This window comes from Amyelois transitella, chromosome 7, assembly GCF_032362555.1.
Source record: "Amyelois transitella isolate CPQ chromosome 7, ilAmyTran1.1, whole genome shotgun sequence".
Taxonomy (NCBI): domain Eukaryota; kingdom Metazoa; phylum Arthropoda; class Insecta; order Lepidoptera; family Pyralidae; genus Amyelois; species Amyelois transitella.
This window is the reverse complement of record NC_083510.1, coordinates 4,077,824-4,096,697: the sequence shown is the minus strand read 5'-3', so window position 1 is coordinate 4,096,697 and position 18,874 is coordinate 4,077,824. Positions and strand designations below refer to the sequence as shown.

General features: G+C 36.2%; 1 protein-coding gene across 1 annotated transcript in view; it reads left to right on the top strand.

Moving 5' to 3' along the window:
* Positions 1–18,874, top strand: part of LOC106133884 (bifunctional heparan sulfate N-deacetylase/N-sulfotransferase) — a 102,234-nt gene that overhangs the window by 38,535 nt on the left and 44,825 nt on the right. The gene's annotated exons all lie outside the window — the stretch shown is intronic.

Genomic DNA, 18,874 nt, shown 5'->3' with positions numbered 1-18,874 from the left:
TTCATATTATTTATAACTTAATAAATATTAGTTTAAAAATACAAATAAATAAATATTAAATAATAAAACTTCGTATTTGTTTCAACAACGAAAACTATAATTAAGATAATACTTAATTATAGAATGAACTTACTAGGCCGAATGATTTTGCTTGTGGATGCAGATTAAAAGTGTTTTTAGTTTCATGCTTAGTTATAGAGGCTTGTAGATCAATAACAATAGCATGACAAGGTGATTTCAACATAATATGGTAAATAAGAACAAGAAGAGGAGACTGTCACGCCGTTTTTAAGGAGAAATTAAAAACTAATAAAGAACAATATTACATATACTTTATACATTGGGGAAAAAACATAAACCCCCTGTTACTCGGGTATAAATTAACACGACGTTATCTAATCGATAGGCCTATTAGTATACAGATATAGAAAACCTATACAAATGATAGATCGCCAGTGGCAGATAAAGCAGTAGCCGCATTTGAAATGGCACGCCTGTTGGCGGTAGCGCCGGCGCCCGCCGCCCAGCCCAGTTGGACGGCCTCCAACGTCTACGTTTGTTTATAACATTAAACGTTTAATGTGTCCCTGCTTTCTAGAGTCCGCGAACTAAACGATCACAGTTTTTAACCTACTTCCTATTCCTGTATGTATTTGGGGCATGGTGGTTATTTTTTTTGCCAATACCTTTTTGATACACTTTTATCTTTTAGCTAGAGCGATATTTAGGGCTGGTCTAGACGTAATTAAAAAGAAAATCTTTGGCTACGGTGAAAACGGCTAAACTTTGCTAACACGATTTAGGATTTTTGGCATAATGATGAAGCAAAGTGGCCACATCATAACCAATGGCGTCGTTATCAATATTCTACCTGATGAACTGCATCCTACACGCAATTAATTTTACTCGTAGGCTTTGTTGCGTGCATTAGATGAAACGTAAATACCGTCAATAAAACAGTATTTAGCAAATCCTTTATTGAAAACCGAACAATGATTTTCAATAATGCAGGTATTGAATGGTCGCGGATTATGCGGAATAGCGTAAACAAGCATTATCGCGGTGCTTAATCATGCGCACGACACAATGTCCGTGTTTATGTTTGCACAGGACTAGCTAACATCTGTTTTTGATGTACTAAATACCTTGCATTCAGGTTGGCAGCACTTTAAATGCGCCAGATTATTTTAAGTGGCGACGCCTGTTTGAGATTTGTGTCTAATGTCCGCCTCCATAACATTTTACTGCTCATATTAAAATCTACGACACTGTTATGTAAACTTTCACAATGTTTACAGAAAACATTGCTTTGTGATGCTAAAATGTTTTAAAATTTGTCCATGTGACATTAAATACAACGTATTGAATTGCATGTGATGTATAAAGATACAACTTTCACTGTCACTGCGTTCACTCTCACTGCGTGCTTGCATGCAACTAGAATGCATGAGTGACTTCAACTTAAATTGTTTTTTTATAAGCATGTTTTAACTAATTCTAAAACAAACTAAAAATATGACACAAATTGAGGTAGGTAGTTAATAATACAAGAATAGATTTGATAACCGCTCCGGTGGGCTCTTGGAACAATATTTGGGCGTATAAAAAGTATAACTGCTCATAAAGCTATTTGAATATATTTCCTCCACGTGTATGTCTATGAAAGGGCAGACTGGCCGGGATGCTATACTTTGGCCTCCAATAACAACGTAACTAGAGCCAGCCCAATATTTCCCGTCGGATTTAAAGTTTAATTCAGTTTATGACAACCCTTTTGTTGTAACTTATAACAGATACAGGATCCAATTACAGGTAGCACGTTTCACATTTCTTTCACATTATAACTATTATCCAGGAGAATCCCTGCTATATTATTTTTATCTAAATATAATATTTTAATTATTGGATGATTCTCAGTAAGTAAATAAGAATGTTAGCAATTCTTATTTATTCTTAAATTTTAAATAAAGTTATCATAACTTTGCAATGAGGAAGCGAGGGATAGATTAGTTATAATCGTACATATTTTCATAGTGTTCATAAACCCGTATAATCCATAGTGTGCATATAAAAACCTATAACCTTAAATGAAATAAGAAATATTTTCTACAAATTCAACATACAGCGAATTCGTAAATGATAACTTATTGGTTAAAATGTTGTTCATCCTTTCCAAGTCTTTCAATTGGGCATTGATTTGGTTTCCGAATTACATTTAGCGGGATCCTTTTATTCATCGCCCGAGGGCTTGTGATAAAATCTCCCAAGATATCCCGGTTTCCCCTTTCAACACATGTGCCAGAAAATGGCGGGTACAACAGGCCAGTGCCCCGGGCACGACGTCAGCTGTTCACTCACTCGCTTCGGCGTGATCCTTGCACATTTATGAAAAAACTTTTTACATTCTTGGCATTGTCTCTCGATTCCTGGGTCAAATTTATTCAGCCTTTTCATTGCATACTTTGCGACTTGAGACGCTTCTTCTTTGCTATGGAATGATCGTGACCGGGAATAAGTCACGTTAATGTATTGGAACAAAAAGTTGTTATACCTATATTGCCTTTTTTAATCGCTGGTCTTAATAAGAATGTAATAAGGCAAATCGTTTTTATTTCAATATACCTAATCATCAGATAAGTATCAACTTATTGGAATAACAAACAAACCCTTCAGCTGAACATTGTAAATAAGAACTCAGTGCAACAGTAATTCGTGGTGAATGATATTTTTATAATATACCATTATAATAAATAAACCATTGCACCTCAGAATTTTGTAAATCGCTCGATAATAACCGTGAAATATAACAAGAGTTATAAAAGTTAATAAGTAACCTAACAACTGTTCACTGGGTCGCTCTTTCTTTGCATCGCAACCGACTAGCTCGGTGCAGTTTTATGAAAAAAGTTTCGCTCGTTGTACTCCAGTACTACAGCGGCGAATATTCTAAGAATACAAATTTTAGTTAATTCGAATACAATTTTACAATAAAGTTATTTTTGCGTGTAGTTTGGCACAGTATTAAAAATTATGTAACCTAAGTTTTATTTAAAATTAACAATCATCATTTTCGTCTGATTCAATTCCGTCAACACTTTACTTATTGGGTTGACAGAGCCTTATCGGTGAAATCAAGGTTCAGATTCGTATTGCTGTCTATGACTTGCCAAATTTTTCAAGCAGCTCAATTTTCTTGACTTCCTGCTTACTTCTTTCTTCATATAATTTTTTAAGGTCACTAAGATCGAAGCTTCCACTGCACTCTTTACGTTGACTGAGCCGCTCATTGATCCGAACGATGGGTCTTACAATAATCAAACTAAAACAACTGTCATTGATCTCCGTATAAGTTTAATAAGGTGGGAGTTATTTGGTCTAGTTGATTTGTATGTGATGTTGTATACTCTTATGTTTTAAAGAAACAGTAATTAACTATACATTGCCAAGCAAGAGCACACTTAAAATAATTAGTAGTAAGGCGATAAGCAATCTCTCAAAATGTACACACGAACCTCATGAATTTATTATGTTCATATTTATTAATCCCGCATATGAAAGGAAAATAGCTTAGTCAATACTTGATTTATGCAAAGGCTTGTCTAAAGTAACGGCGATTTGAATAGAGCTCCCTGTTAACCGTGTCGAACCTGAAAGCTTCTCATAAATGAAGGTTGGCGCTTCACCTCGCTTTTCGCAAGGCGACTAAAAGCCTCCTTGTTCGGAAGAAACTTTATACTTCCCGACGGCAAGGCTCAGTCTACCTATTGTGCGACAAATAACACATTAGTGATGTGACGTGTCGTACTAATCTTCGGTATCAAACCGGCTGGCTTTGCGATGATTGATGCATGTCATGTTGCTGAAGCACTGATTTTTCGGAATAAAATAACATTTCTAGACCTTTGACATAAAATTGCGAAGCTTTATTGAGAAGTGGAGACTGTAAAAAGTCTGTGAATGTAATTCGTAGAAAGCAATCCAAATACATACATACATACATACATAAAATCACGCCTCTTTCCCGGAGGGGTAGGCAGAGACTACCTCTTTCCACTTGCCACGATCTCTGCATACTTCTTTCGCTTCGTCCACATTCATAACTCTCTTCATACAAGCTCGGCGGTTTCGGGTACTTTTGACCTGACCCTTTACCAGGACGTCCTTAATTTGATCAAGATACGTTCGTCTAGGTCTTCCCACTCCGACCTTTCCCTCCACACTCTCCTTGTATATCTGCTTAGTCAACCTGCTTTCATTCATCCTCTCCACATGACCGAACCATCTTAACATACCCTTTTCTATTCCTGTAACTACATCTTCTTTCACATCACAACATTCCCTTATCACGCTGTTCCTTATCCTGTCACTCAATTTCACACCCATCATACTCCTTAACGCTCTCATTTCCACTGCATTTATTCTGCTTTCATGCTTCTTTTGCCATACCCAACTTTCACTCCCATACATTAATGTCGGGACAAACACGCCCCTGTGCACAGCCAGTCGAGCCTTTTTGGATAGTTTCTGACTGCTCATAAAGGCATGCAAAGCTCCATTCACCATGTTCCCCGCGTTCACTCTCCTTTCAATATCACTATCATACTTGCCATCTGATGTAAACTTTGATCCTAGATATACAAACTCTTTCACTTGCTCCACTTTTTCTCCTCCAATCAAAATATTACATGCTGTCATTTCTTTCTCCATTTCAAAAACCAGTGTTTTAGTTTTACTTACGTTCACTTTCATTCCTTTCTCTTTTAAAGCTTCATGCATACAGTTTACCATCTCCTGTAACTCCTCCGCTGATGACGCCAGTATAACCTGATCGTCGGCATAGAGCAGACATTTGACGAGTAACTCATTCATCCTTAATCCACTTTTAGACTCTTTCAAATCTGTCAAACAGCTATCCATAAATAGGTTGAACAGCCACGGTGACGCAACACATCCTTGCCTAACGCCTTTCTCAATCTTAAACCACTCAGTGTGCGCTCCGTTTATCCTGACACAAGCACTCGAATCCTCATATAAGGATTTCAGTGCTCGTATTAAGAGACTGCTCACCCCATGCATAGAAAGTGCTGACCACAATTCATTCCTCTCAACTCTGTCATAGGCCTTTTCCAGATCTACGAATGTGCAATAGACTTTTTGACTCTTGGCCAAAAACTTTTCGGCTATGCACCGCAAGGAAAAGACCTGATCAGTACATCCCATTCCCTTTCGAAATCCCGCTTGAGCATCCCATATTTTGTCATCAGTTTCATTCCTGACTCTATTAATCAATACCTTAGCATACAATTTGCCGACGACGCTAAGCAGGCTTATACCACGATAATTTTTGCAGTCCAGCTGTGACCCTTTTCCTTTGTAAAGTGGCACGATAACAGCCTTACACCAATCTTTTGGTACTCGGCCGCTTCTCCAACACAAATTGAAAAGGCAGTACAACTGACTAGCTACTACGCCTTTTCCTGCTTTAAGCATCTCGACCGACACTCTATCACACCCAGCAGCCTTTCCCGCTTTCATACTCTTAAGTGCTTCCACAATTTCGAACATTTCAATTTCGCCTTCCATCTCATTCTCTTTTTCTTCGCTATAGCAGAAATCTTTCTTATTTCCTTCCTTTTTTTCAAATAAACTTTCAAAATAGTCCTTCCATATCTTTAGTACACATTCTTCTCCTTTCACAACGCTACCATCCTGGCATCTGATCCTAGTCAGCTCTCTGGTTATAGTATTTCCTCGGGCTGACCTTACGGATTTCCAGAATACTTTCAGATTTGACTGAAAGTCTTCTGATAGCCTTTTATCAAAATCCTCTTTATACTCTTCTTTCTTTCTAATCACAGCTTTCTTAACCAAATCTTTCATTTTCTTATATTCCTTACGTGCTTCATTCACATCTTCATCTATAACCTCTTGCATTCTTAAGTTAGCTTTTGCTGCTAACAAATCCAGCCATGCTTTCTTCTTTAATCGCACAAGTTCTTGCACATCTTTACTCATCCACGCATTTTTGTGATTTTTTCCTTTCCTTCTTCTACTTACACCACACACTTCAACAGCTACTTTCACAATTCTTTCTTTAAATTCCTTCCATCCATCTTCAATATCGCTCATTTCCTCTAAATCTTCAAATTCATCCTTCAGTCTATTAATATACTTCTTACCTACATCCATATCTTGCAAATTTTCTACTTTTACTCTTTCCAAAGCGCTGGTATGCTCCCTTACCCTGTGCCGCCAGCGATTGAAGATACCCCTTATCCGGGATATCACCAGTAAATGGTCCGAGTCAATGCCAGCACCGCGATATGCACGGGTATCCAGCACTTTGTTCTTCAATCTTTCATCTACAATCACAAAGTCTATCATACTTTTTAAAATACCTTCCACTCTTGTGTAGGTGTGGATCTCTTTATGTTGAAACATTGAGTTCGACACAAAAAGATCCCTCTCTAGACAAATTTCTAATACACTTCTTCCATTATCATTCACCTTTTCGTCAACAAACGCACCAAGCACCTTTTCATATCCATCACGCTTTACACCCACCCATCCATTAAAATCACCTAACATAATAATCTTCTCATTTGGCTTGGTAACTTTCAATACTTCTCTTAATCCAAATGATACTAAAATTAGAAAATGTAGAGTCTGAATAAAATGATAATTAATTCTACTTGCAATTTTAGGTGTTCCAACAAAATCAGAATTCTAAAAACACGTTCTTTTAAAAGGCAAATAATATAAAATGTGATTAAAGTTACACGGGGAAATTCTCTGAAAATCTTGTTTAGATTTTTGTCCAACGTTTTCGCTACAATAACTTCACACGTTACTATTTTCGAACCAGAAAATGGAATGTTTTCTAAAAAAAAAAATCAGTACCATTGTCTTTGTGCAGATACGCTTTTATTTGGGACAATTTGTTTTTTAAAATGCAGAATTATTTCTAAACAGTATTAATGTCCTTGAAGATATGTTCGTTTGCATACATACATATTGTCACCCCTATATTTCTTGTCGGATAGATTTAAATAGTAACAGGTTGGTAGCTCTTCACCTACTCTTCTCTCTACTCTTCCCTTAGTCGCCTGTCAAAAGATATGGAGTGATACCATTCTAAAGTGTCGGAAACCACACGACACACGTGTTCCTGTAAAAAAATTTAATTCCTTTAAGTAACTAAACTTTTAGTTTATTATTTTACTGTTTGGTTTCTCTATATATGTATGTAATGTGGCGACGGAATAATGGGGATCCCTTCACCTACTGCAATAACGTGTAATGTGCTTGTTCCCACAAAAACAACATGCACACACTCTTATTTGGAAATATTAGGCTTTTGTTTACATGGCTTTCGGTGTTCACGGATAGCCAAATTCATGGGACAATACTTTTATATGGCCAGTTTAACATTATCTTTGGTTTAACCGCAAGTTTTGAAACGAAATTCTTTGCTGCACAATGTCAATACTTATCCAGCGCTTCAACTGCAAGGTTGCTTGGAGATATATGTACTTTGGAAGAGCGTAGCTATGCATAGAACGGGCATATATACGACCTTTGACTCAAAAATCATTAGTCGGTTGAAGAAATAAAACTAGTTCAAAAGTAACGAAACTTCGAAAGGCCTCTACGAGGTTTCTACGAGAAGCCGCTACGAGGTCTACGACTGCCTACTCATTTTGTACCACTAGATTCCAGCAGCGCTTTTGAATTCTACGAAGTCGACGACTATTAACCCTTTTCGGGATTAAGTGCAGTAATATAAAAATAAATGTATTTTGTGTAATATATGTATAAAGTACATTTAGTTTTGGTAAAATATTAAATCTCATTTTTCTCCTCACCTAATAGTGCCTCTTGCAATATTCCAAGCTATTGGCTAAAAACCAAACAGAGATAATGTGATATTTTTCATTTACCGTCAACGAAAGACGAAGAGAGAGATTTGTTTGCCAGAAATCACACTGCTGAACTTCATTTGGTTATTAGAAAATGTACATTTAAACTTACTGGAGAATAAAAAATGGTACCGTCTGTTCAATACTTGTGTCGTTCCTATTTATTCCAATTGATCGATGCAATAAAACCAATCTCTCTAACGACCCATTCCTCTGTTTTTGATTCCCTAGCAATGAATTAGTGACATTCAATTGACAATTTTACTGCTGAAGAGCTCCGCACGCATATAATTCGATAATTCATTATTTCCAAGGGTCCAGTAGAGTTTAATGGCCCAATAAAATTGTACGTTCACCGGCCCACTATCTACGTTATTCCACATGGGATCATTTGGAGGACAGTGTGTAATAAAACAGGACCGATCCGCTGTGGGATAGTCAATGGACATAGTTTGGATATATTTGAGATTCGTCTGTTTTGAATTGGAATTATATAAGAATATTATAAAACTTTGAAGTGATAAATCTACGAAAATAAACATACATAGTGCCGTGTGGTTCCCGGCACTATTACAAAAAAGAATAGGACCACTCCATCTCTTTCCCATGGATGTCGTAAAAGGCGACTAAGGGATAGGCTTATTAACTTAGGATTCCTCTTTTAGGCGATGGGCTAGCAACCTGTCACTATTTGAATCTCGATTCTATCATTAAGCCAAATAGCTGAACGTGGCCATTCAGTCTTTTCAAGACTGTTGGCTCTGTCTACCCCGCAAGGGATATAGACGTGATCATATGTATGTATGTATGTAAATAAACATACATAAGTACATTTTTTTGCTTTTGCTTGCGTATTTATGTTCATATATCGACATCCACATAGAAGATGTTATGGGTAATTTTTCCCCTGCACTTGCAGGTTCGTCAATTGTTTCGTGTAAAAACCGAATCCATGAAATCCGCGCATCCCGGACTCTTCTCTTGAGAGCAATGGCCATGATGACGAATGTATCATGCGTCTATTTTGATAAATTTCCTAACTTTAAACATGGTCTGATCTTTCTTAGGAAGGAATTCAATATCAAATACTACATTAAATGTCTAATAAGAGCTGTTTGACTTAAAATTTTACCGTAGGAGGCCCCAATCCGCCATCATCCAATTTCGGGCATAACTTCGTTATAAATATAGAGTCGAATATTTGTATTAGTGAGCAGCAATCGATCTTTCGTACAATAATATCACGTCTGAACGGATCCCCGGGCCCATACATTAATTAGGAGCGGATTATCGTCCGTCACACATTGGCCTGCCGATCCGACGGCTCAGCGATTTGACTTTCGCTGGCAAATACTCGCAAATTGTCGGCGAAGTTAGCACAATAGGTGACCCAATTGTAACCCTTTATTTTCACATCACGTTGATATTTGAACGAACTTATGTTACATTTATTAAATGTTATGGAGTTAGAGAGGTTTGTGTCGCCTCGTGCCCAAATAAACATAATTGTTTTTCCTTAACCTAAATAAAGTTAGTTTTATAATACGACTTTTACTGGCATTCAGTTAATCCGGCTTAAAGCAAACCGATTAATGAATTTTTGGGTCGACAGTAATCTGAATAAGTATTTATCACATTTCCTATAATATTTATCCTTGTAAGCCCTCAAAGAATGGAATGACAAAAGAAAACATAGCAGAATCCCGTGCCTACGCGATTTGTCAAACAAACGTGAGTGTACCATTAATATAAGGAAACGAATCTTCCGTGCAAGACAAAGGAGCCAGTATCAATATTTATTGACGTGCTTAGTATTAATCGGGGCGGATCGTGCGCTGTATCGCTACGACCGACTGAATAGATGGACTGTCGCGGTCGGAGCTTTCCTAATTTTTCCTCGACGTATAATTTTTCGTCGTAGCGTTTTCGTAGCCACACATGTTCGTAGTCCTGTCACAAACTCGCTGTGATATCGCTCGGCCTTCGGTGTCAGCACTCGTAGAGTCGTAGCCTCGTAGCTTCCAAGTCAGTTCAGTATGCCCCAGCCGTAGCGAAAGACGGACGTGTTGCGCGCCGCGATCTCGTCCGCTACTCGCGCACGAAATGTGTGACAATAAGTGTTGCTTCCTCTTTGTTAACTAGAATTTTGACGTGTTTATAGACTAAATATTATCGTTATTAAATAAGACTAATTATATTTAGGACTATATAATAGCTTTATTAACTGTTGCTTCGTAGATTGTTTCTTTTCGGCGAACCTCCATATATGCAGTTACTTCCATTGAATGGGTGAGGTGTTTACTTTTTTTTTTTAATTTGTAACAAAGTAATGAAAAATGCTATGTATGTGTCTTATAAAAAACCTTCAATACAAAATAAGTGGCCTTGATTCGAAAATGTGTCAAAACAAATCTTGGTTTCGATCTCTAATGTTCAACACGTTACCATACACGCAATTTTGGGCTATAATCATTTCCTTCTTTTGGCTTTTCCAGTGACTCACACTACGGCGTTATATTTTGTACATAAACAAACCGCGGCCCTTTAGGCATAGCTTTTGTAACTAGCCACTTTACGATCGTTTTGACGAGCTTCCCCTTTTTTATCGTCAACTTATATATTATAACCGTGGGCCTTTGGGAATAACGGAGTCGTAAACTTGACCGCAAAAAATATAGTAAAAATTCATTTTGTCTTTAACGAGTAGTTACTAATAAAGCAAAAAAATAATAATATAATTCTTAACTTATGCCTTCGGGAAGAAACTATATCTGCTCTTGACCTAACCTTTATTCAGATCTCCCCCGAATTAAATACTTAATTTTAACTTACTAGAATTCTGAATATTAAGTAAATAATAAGCAAACCGATTGTATAAATATTTTGAGGCTTATCCATATGTACATGCTTACAATATCAAACAAAAGTTAATTTTTTAATAAATTCGAAATCTACCTGATAGTAACGAAATTCGGCATAAAGATAACTAATTTTTATTCCCGAAAATTTCATTAGAAGACAAATTAGATTATTATTTAACTATTTTTGTACCATTAGGGCCTAAAGCTGAACGTGGCCTTTCAGGCTTTTCAAGACTGTTGGCTCTGTCTACCCCGAGAGGAATATATACCTGATTATATGTTTGTATGATTGTACCAAAACCGTACCTATTATAAAATGATTCGCTTACGTGCCACGTACTGATATTAATATTGTGGTGCCACATCGGCCTGAGGGCGAGCAAAAAACGTGGTGTTTGCTTTGCCTTGCCATTTAAGATGAGAAATGGGCAGCAATGCAGTTGCGACAGTCTTGGAACTTATAACGAAGGAACAGATGTGCCATGCCAAACAATGGATGAGAAAAATATTTATACAGTCAAATAAAACATATGCATATCTGTTTTCTATTAAATTTGTGAGCAGTCTTTGGACAAAATTTAGACGTCCTAAATTATGAATTAACTAATTCGCTATGTGAAATGAAGTCATTGAAAAAGATGCTGCATGATATTTCGCTTTTTTTAATCAGTTACTTTTTTATTTAGGATGTCTTAATTTAGTCAAATTAAATATGCACTTTAAATAATTACAATAAAATATTTAAGACTAAAACATTTCTAATATAAATAGTTCCATTTTTTCTTCATATATTGTAAATTTCACTCTTGTCGAGGACCATCCTCAATTTATTACTTTTTTTAAACTCATGTTGTAAAATAAAAAATCAAATCGAATGGGTTATACTTCTGTACCATCGAAACCGTACGACTCCGAGCACTAAGATTGCGGCTGCATTATGCTTATGCACTGAATATTCATTGTCGCCGGCGCTGTAAGCTGAAACACTTTAATCAACTCCTTTAGACTATGTATTCAACCGAGTTAGAAACTTAAATGGTTATATAGATTCCTATTTTAATATATTGTTTTCGAGTTTGGAATTAGTTCACTCGCAATAAACACAATACTTATTATAAATAGTGTGCCAATTGTTTTATTTATTAATTTTGTTATTTAAGATTAAATTAAATCCTGCGTTTTTTTTTATTCAACAACGTGGACTTGTAGGTACTAATGGCATGAATAATGTGTTGTATCGCAATCACTTGATTGATTTTATGTTCAAAAATGTCATAATGCATTTATAACAATTTTAAAACTGGATTATTAATTAATTATTCACCAATACCAATACGTTTTTTGGTAAATAGACATTTATTAATAATAGTTAAGAAATGGTGTACTCTAATCGGTGGAACCAATAGACAACAAACTCTAAAAGCGAAATCACTCGAAAAATTGCCTTTGAAAGGATCCCTGCGGTAGCGTTATTGAAAAAAGGTCGGCTTGATTGATATTCGAAGTTTACACGTTGAAAACGCTAAAAATGCACAGCGTTTCGGTTTTTCGTCCCTGAAAAAAAGATCGACTCAATTTGTTCTTGTCCGTTACGCAATAAACTCTGCGAGGGGTATTTCCAACTTCGGATTTATCTTTTCGGAGAGTGTAATCGCCCTAATTTTGGCTAACGAAATTAGAATTTACTGCGTTTAAATGGGTAATGTAAAAGCATAATACAACATATTAGCTTTGTTTGATCGTGTTGTCTTCAAATAGGCAACTTCCAGTTTTATGAACCTTTAATACTGTTGTTTTAGGAATTCACACAGGAGTTCACGTTAAAAACTTCAAATCTCAAGGAACTGAAAATTTTAATCCTTATCTATCTCTGATTCCTCCAGCCATTAACTACTTACCGCCATAAAAAAAGGTTATTTGAGTACGGAAAATTGTTCAGTTATTTCTAAGAAATATTTAATTACCCCACGCGTCCGTACTATTGTTTCTTAAACAAAACGTCGTACGCAATGCCAACGACGGTCACGAGAGAGCTCACCGTGATAGATGATATTCGAGAACAATTAATCTTAGGAAAATATGCGGACGATTTGCGAGAGAGTGGCCGGGCCTAATGGTCGGGAGGATTATCACGCGTTCGCGTAGCCGCGTCATTAGCGAGCCACGTAACGCCAATAAAACGTAGTATTGACTACTGCTTCTACTATTTCAATTACCGCAACTCTCATGTCTCGAATATTCAAAAATTTTACTGTAGAAAAAATGTCGATCCAACTAAAAACTCATATTGGAATAGGGATGTAAGAAGCAACTTCGTTCTTAAAGAGCAAATACCTTTATCTGACTTCTTTTTGTTGCTTGTAACTTGTTGAGTGTAGTTATTTAAAGTCGGTACACTTTTTGTAGAACCATTCTTAACTAAAATAAGGGTATTGTCTCAATTTGTTATTGTTTAAAATTTTCATATTCTCCTAAGATAGGAGTATATCAGATCCCCTCCTGATGATACGTGCAATTCAATAACGGAATACTTTATCTCTGCATTTGGCCATAACAAAAAGCTAATGTGTGCAAAGGAAGCATGGTCTGAGAAGCAATAACGCGGCGCCACACGCCGTACATCATAGTGAGGGGGTTTCATAAAGGAGGCTGCGACTCGCTCGGACACTGAAGGCGTTGTTATGCAACGCCGCCATCCTAGGATAATGTCTTGCATAAATTTGGGGTAATCGTGTAAAGCCAGTGCCACTCGCATAATTTAATGCAAACAAGCGATGCACTTCATTTTGTGTAAGAATTCAGTCTAGGTTTTTTACCTGAGCTTTTCAATTTGTATTGATTTTTTAACAAATAATAAATCTTTAGAGAAAGTAAATGTTTACAAGTATTGTAACAAGTGGAAATATGTAGTCTCTGCATGCCTCTCCAAGATATAAGGCGTAGTCGTTGTTTGTGAAATGTTAAAATTAAACTGATTTGTGTATGACATTAGACTTATTAAAACTGATGACGACTCGATTTCAAAACTACTCGAACAAACCTGCTCCATTAATCTGCCTGTTTTAAAAATTACTTCATTATAAGCGTCCATTCTCAATAATTGCTTCGCAATTTTGATTGCTCACTTTCACTAACTGGCATACTAACGAGAATCTGATGGCTGCGATGCTCCTTTAATTAGATACCTGTTTGCAAGTTGCAGCGATCGAGATATTGCACTCGACATGCATATATCGACGATTAATTGAAATGCCGGATTGATTGCCCTTAATCGATTTCATAACATTCCAGTTACTACGGATATCGATAATCCAATATTGTGTGTCTCGGTCTTGGATCATTTATTTTATTCCTACATAACGATTTATTATTTATTTGATCTAGACAAAAACGAAAAAGTTACACTACACTCAAATAAGAAAAGTATGCAATATGTACCTAACAGTTAATTGTGAAATTTCCAAAGAAATTAGCTAGACTTCAAATAGTGATTTGTAAATGTTTCCGAGCCGTTACGTATATTCGATAATTATCTTCGCATTGGATTAAACTCACCTTTAAACTTAGTTTGGAAACAGTAGTTTACAAACAACAGGGACTGACCCAAATTTTAATCGGATTTAATAGTAAAACTATTATACGAATATGAGCGAACTGATGGCAAATCCCAGAGACTGTTATGTAAGAAGAGATGCATTAATTATATATACATATAATCACGTCTTTATCCCTTGCGGGGGTAGACAGAGCCAACAGTCTTGAAAAGACTGATAGGCCACATTCAGCTATTTGGCTTTAAGATAGAATCAAGATTCAAATAGTGACGTGAGGTTGCTAGCCCATCGCCTAAAAGAAGAATCCCAAGTTTTCTTTTTACTATTGGTGCCGGGAACTACACGGTAGATTATTTATATACCTATCTACACGAGTATATTCCTATATTTCTTCCACACTTGCGCTTCGGAAGCGGTAGTTCACTTAAGTAATTATAAGTTTTCCATATAGATTCACGTTCTGTTAGTTATCGCTATACGTATCGGCTTGCATAGTTGTGCAAATCAGTAGAAGAGACCCAGAATGAGTCTCGCCGATGCAAATTAGTTGAATCACAATTAGCGCTCGATTGTTGTTCGCGCACCGCCTGCATTTAGCAAATGAAACAACCAGGTAAGAGATTCAGCAAATAAATTATGAAACGGCATGCTCTGTTTCCATTCCGAGCCGTACCTTTTGTTGAATTTCACTCGGCCGGGCACTCCGTACATAATTCAATCCACAGCTGCATTATGGATATTCAAATTTGATTTCTTGAACTCATTCCAAATAATTTCGAGCCGAAAATTCCCCAAAGTTATTTTTCTTCAATAGCTGAATTATAACTTTTTGAGAGCTGTGAACTTTCTTCGCTTAATGATATCGGTAATTAATATAACAACTTCAGCGAATCATTATTGAAACAAGGTTAATCTGGCGAGGTTTAGTAATTGAGAATAGCGTATTTTACATTACTCTTACCTGCTTACAATGAATATATTTGAATTTATTATGGTTAAACATGTCTTTTTTTTCTTGTCTACGTTGTTTATTAATACAACTGTTTCATTTTCGAACTCAGCAGAACACAAAAATATTTTCATAAAACATACGTTTGATACATTAAATTATTTTGTTTTTCACGTTACATTCTGTGACTTGATTCGAAATACACTTTTTAATATAAAAAAATATTTTACCTACTCTACAAAAAGCAGAATTCAATATTTATATTGCTTTTGACGGTTGAATCCCTTTGTTTCGATACCAGTTTGAAAATAATTTTAGGGACCTTTAAAAGAGCGCAGTGTAGCGTGTCACAAATGTAACGATGGATATGTTCCATTTGTAGAACAAACAAAACGGAAAGCCCCCGAGTTGACAGATGATGCTGCGGTAATTAATCTTGCCCAAACACCAAATATGCGGGTGAATTGCGGACTCCGCCAGCCCTAATGACGCCGTCGCGATGTTTCTCTTTATGACCTACTCTGTCTTTATAGTGTGATTGTCAGTACAAATATTCTTAATACGAAAAGAAAAAGGTAGAAATAGATAGTAAAATTAGTAATTTTCTTTTATGGTACGGAAGCTTCATTTTAACTGTAACGTTTTACAACAGTGCTTAACATTATAGTGCTCATTGTAAAAAGTCTACATCAACTTTCATATTTAACATTCGATGGTATTCATTAAATTTGTGTCATCTAGCTAAACACCCCGTATACCTCGTAATGGATAATGGCGCGATATATGTATGTATAAGGATAAATGTATGTCGTCATTTGTAAGAGTACAGACTGAATGCGGAACTGCGAATTGTCCTACGACTGACAGATGATGTCGCTGGCAATCAATCTTGACCAAATATGCGGGATTGTGGTCATCCCTTAATGACGATACGAGTGTTGGTAGGTTGATTTTCCTCTTACATTTATTCCTAGTTGTATTCTTCACACATTGATATATGGAAGATTATTAACGCGTTTTTGTACATACAGTAAACTAACAGCAAAGTTTTTTTGAAATAGAACTATGACTAGAAATAGACATATTAATTTTCTAAAAGACGACCGCTTCTCTGTCGCATTAGCTATCATCGCAGTCGGATATTCACAGACCATCAGACCTCATGGAAAACATATCAATACAAATAAATGCTCCGTTCACGTGTTCCTATATTTACGGAATGATATACGATATCTCTTTATCATCGTCAAAACCCTGCACCTCTCATCGACGATGTTTCGTTTGATTCATTCGTACAGATATTTTAGATGAGCCATACTTTATGCGAGTTTCATGTTAACGGTGACATTATTATGCGGGTTTCCAAAACCCGTGACTGCGAGGTGTGGTGAACGAGCAAAGTTATAATAACTTGGTCCATCCCTTCGGCTAAAGACACTACATAAAGACCTTTGTGTTTTGATCCGGAACGGCGAGAATTATGTCGTCAAATGGAATTTTGATTCGAATATTATTCATGCTTTGAAATACAAATGGAGCTCTTACACCTAAGAAGTTTCAAAAATATCAAAAACTATATATAAGGCACAAAAATATTTAGATCCAATTAGTTTTAATTTAAATAGTTCGGTGACCACGGTTACTATTTGAATCTTAATTCTATCATTTAGGCTTTAAAGTAAGGAATAAAGACGTGATACTACATATATATGTATATGTATGGAGAAACACGGAAAAGCTACCTATATAAAATCAGGTATACATAAACCATCACGCCTGATTTCCACAGAGCTAGGAAAAGAATCTAGATTACCACTTGCTATGCGATCGTTACAGATTTCACTTTTCTGATTTACTGATGCGAAATCGGATATTTTGAAATGAGACGCATTAAAACGACTTAATACCATGATTCTTTAACTTAAACAATTTTACTATTGAGATAGTATTAGACCAGATTAGAGAACGTAATTCATAGAATCATATAATTCAGTTGTCGAGCCGCCTTAGCTCATTTCGCCTAATCGGATTAACGCCTCCTTATCTACACCATCTCAGACTGTTCGTTCGTGTTCTAAAATGCATTACAACTGCGCGTCAATTAATTTTTAGGCCAACTTGATTACTAAGCTTTACTGAGCTGTCCCGATTTGTTTGCATTTTCTTCTGGTATTTTCTTATTTACTTTTTGATACCATTTATAATTTTAGCGGTTGTATGCCTCGATGTGGAAATCTCGTGTAAGATTTATTAATGGCCAGTACGACAACAAATGTCGTACTGCCCATCAATAAATCCATTTCTTTAAAATTATCATTTTATCGTCATGACCAAAACAGAGGCTTTTTGTATAGAGAGAATAATGTACCACTCACTGTTCTTATAAAAGTATCAAATCTTTAAACAGAGTCAATTTGTAATCTCATCGGCTCAATTTACAAAATTAAATTTGAATTGGGAACAAATCAGATTCGGATTCAACAAGGTAGCATCGCCCGCGCCTCGTTATTATACCTGTAACGTTATACCCGGCATTACGTGGATAACATGGAGGTTATTATCGAAGGTACGATATTGGCAGTTAAGTTAACATAGCTATTGTGCGGCAGAATCGACTCGGATACTATCTTAAACCCTTCCCATGTTTCAAGAAGCTTATCTTCAGTGACTACTGCGCTCGGGGTGGGTCTTTTTATTATTAGCCTTTTTCTTTTAATTAACAGCTTCAGTTTTTCTCGTCCCAAATTCATTGCGGTAATCGCTCTTTCTGGAAAGTGTGTTTGAACAGAACTAATTTCCTCACCGTAGCTACTCTATAATACGACTTCTTTTGTTTCGGTCCACTTAATTATTTTATCACGGCTTACCAAACAACTCGGGGGTTGGGTGTAGAAATAAAACTGGACATTCCAATGGGCAGTACGAATTAACCTTTCGAGCAGACCCGTAGATCCATGGCGCGGTTTGGAGCGGGTCATCTGCTAGTTAATATTCAAAGGGTCGCACAATCACGGATTCCGTGCGCGTCTGTCTTCCACCGTCGTCGCCTGAAACGAGCTCTCCAAACCTCTTCTTGGTTACCGAATAACCCACTGTTTTTGTGTTGAATTAGCCGCCACATATACGTATATAATGCTCCTTTCCGCCTTATTTACTATTTTGATTTTCAATTTTCAAGATATACGAGTATGAAATTAACTGGAAATCTGTTACGATTTGATTCAAATTCATGACGTTAAGTTCGATTTGGTTATATTTAATATAATTTAAACAAGATTTTATTCACGAAAGTATAATTCATAAAATCTGCATACTGTTCAAACTAAAATATGCGCGGTACTGACATGATTTCTTTTTTGTTTGATGGGTTCCTCTCTTCAAGTATGTTAAGATTTAGTTATATCTAGATAATATAAGCAAAACAATATTAAAAATTTTGATTGTCGACCTGAACAGGTGATAAATGTAGAAAGCAATAATTATCATAAATTACCCTTCTTTTGTTGAAACGCCTTGCTAAAAAGAACAAAAATATTCTTTTCATTGAATCTAAATTAGATTACTGCCAAAGACGACAAAGCTTGTCTTCAA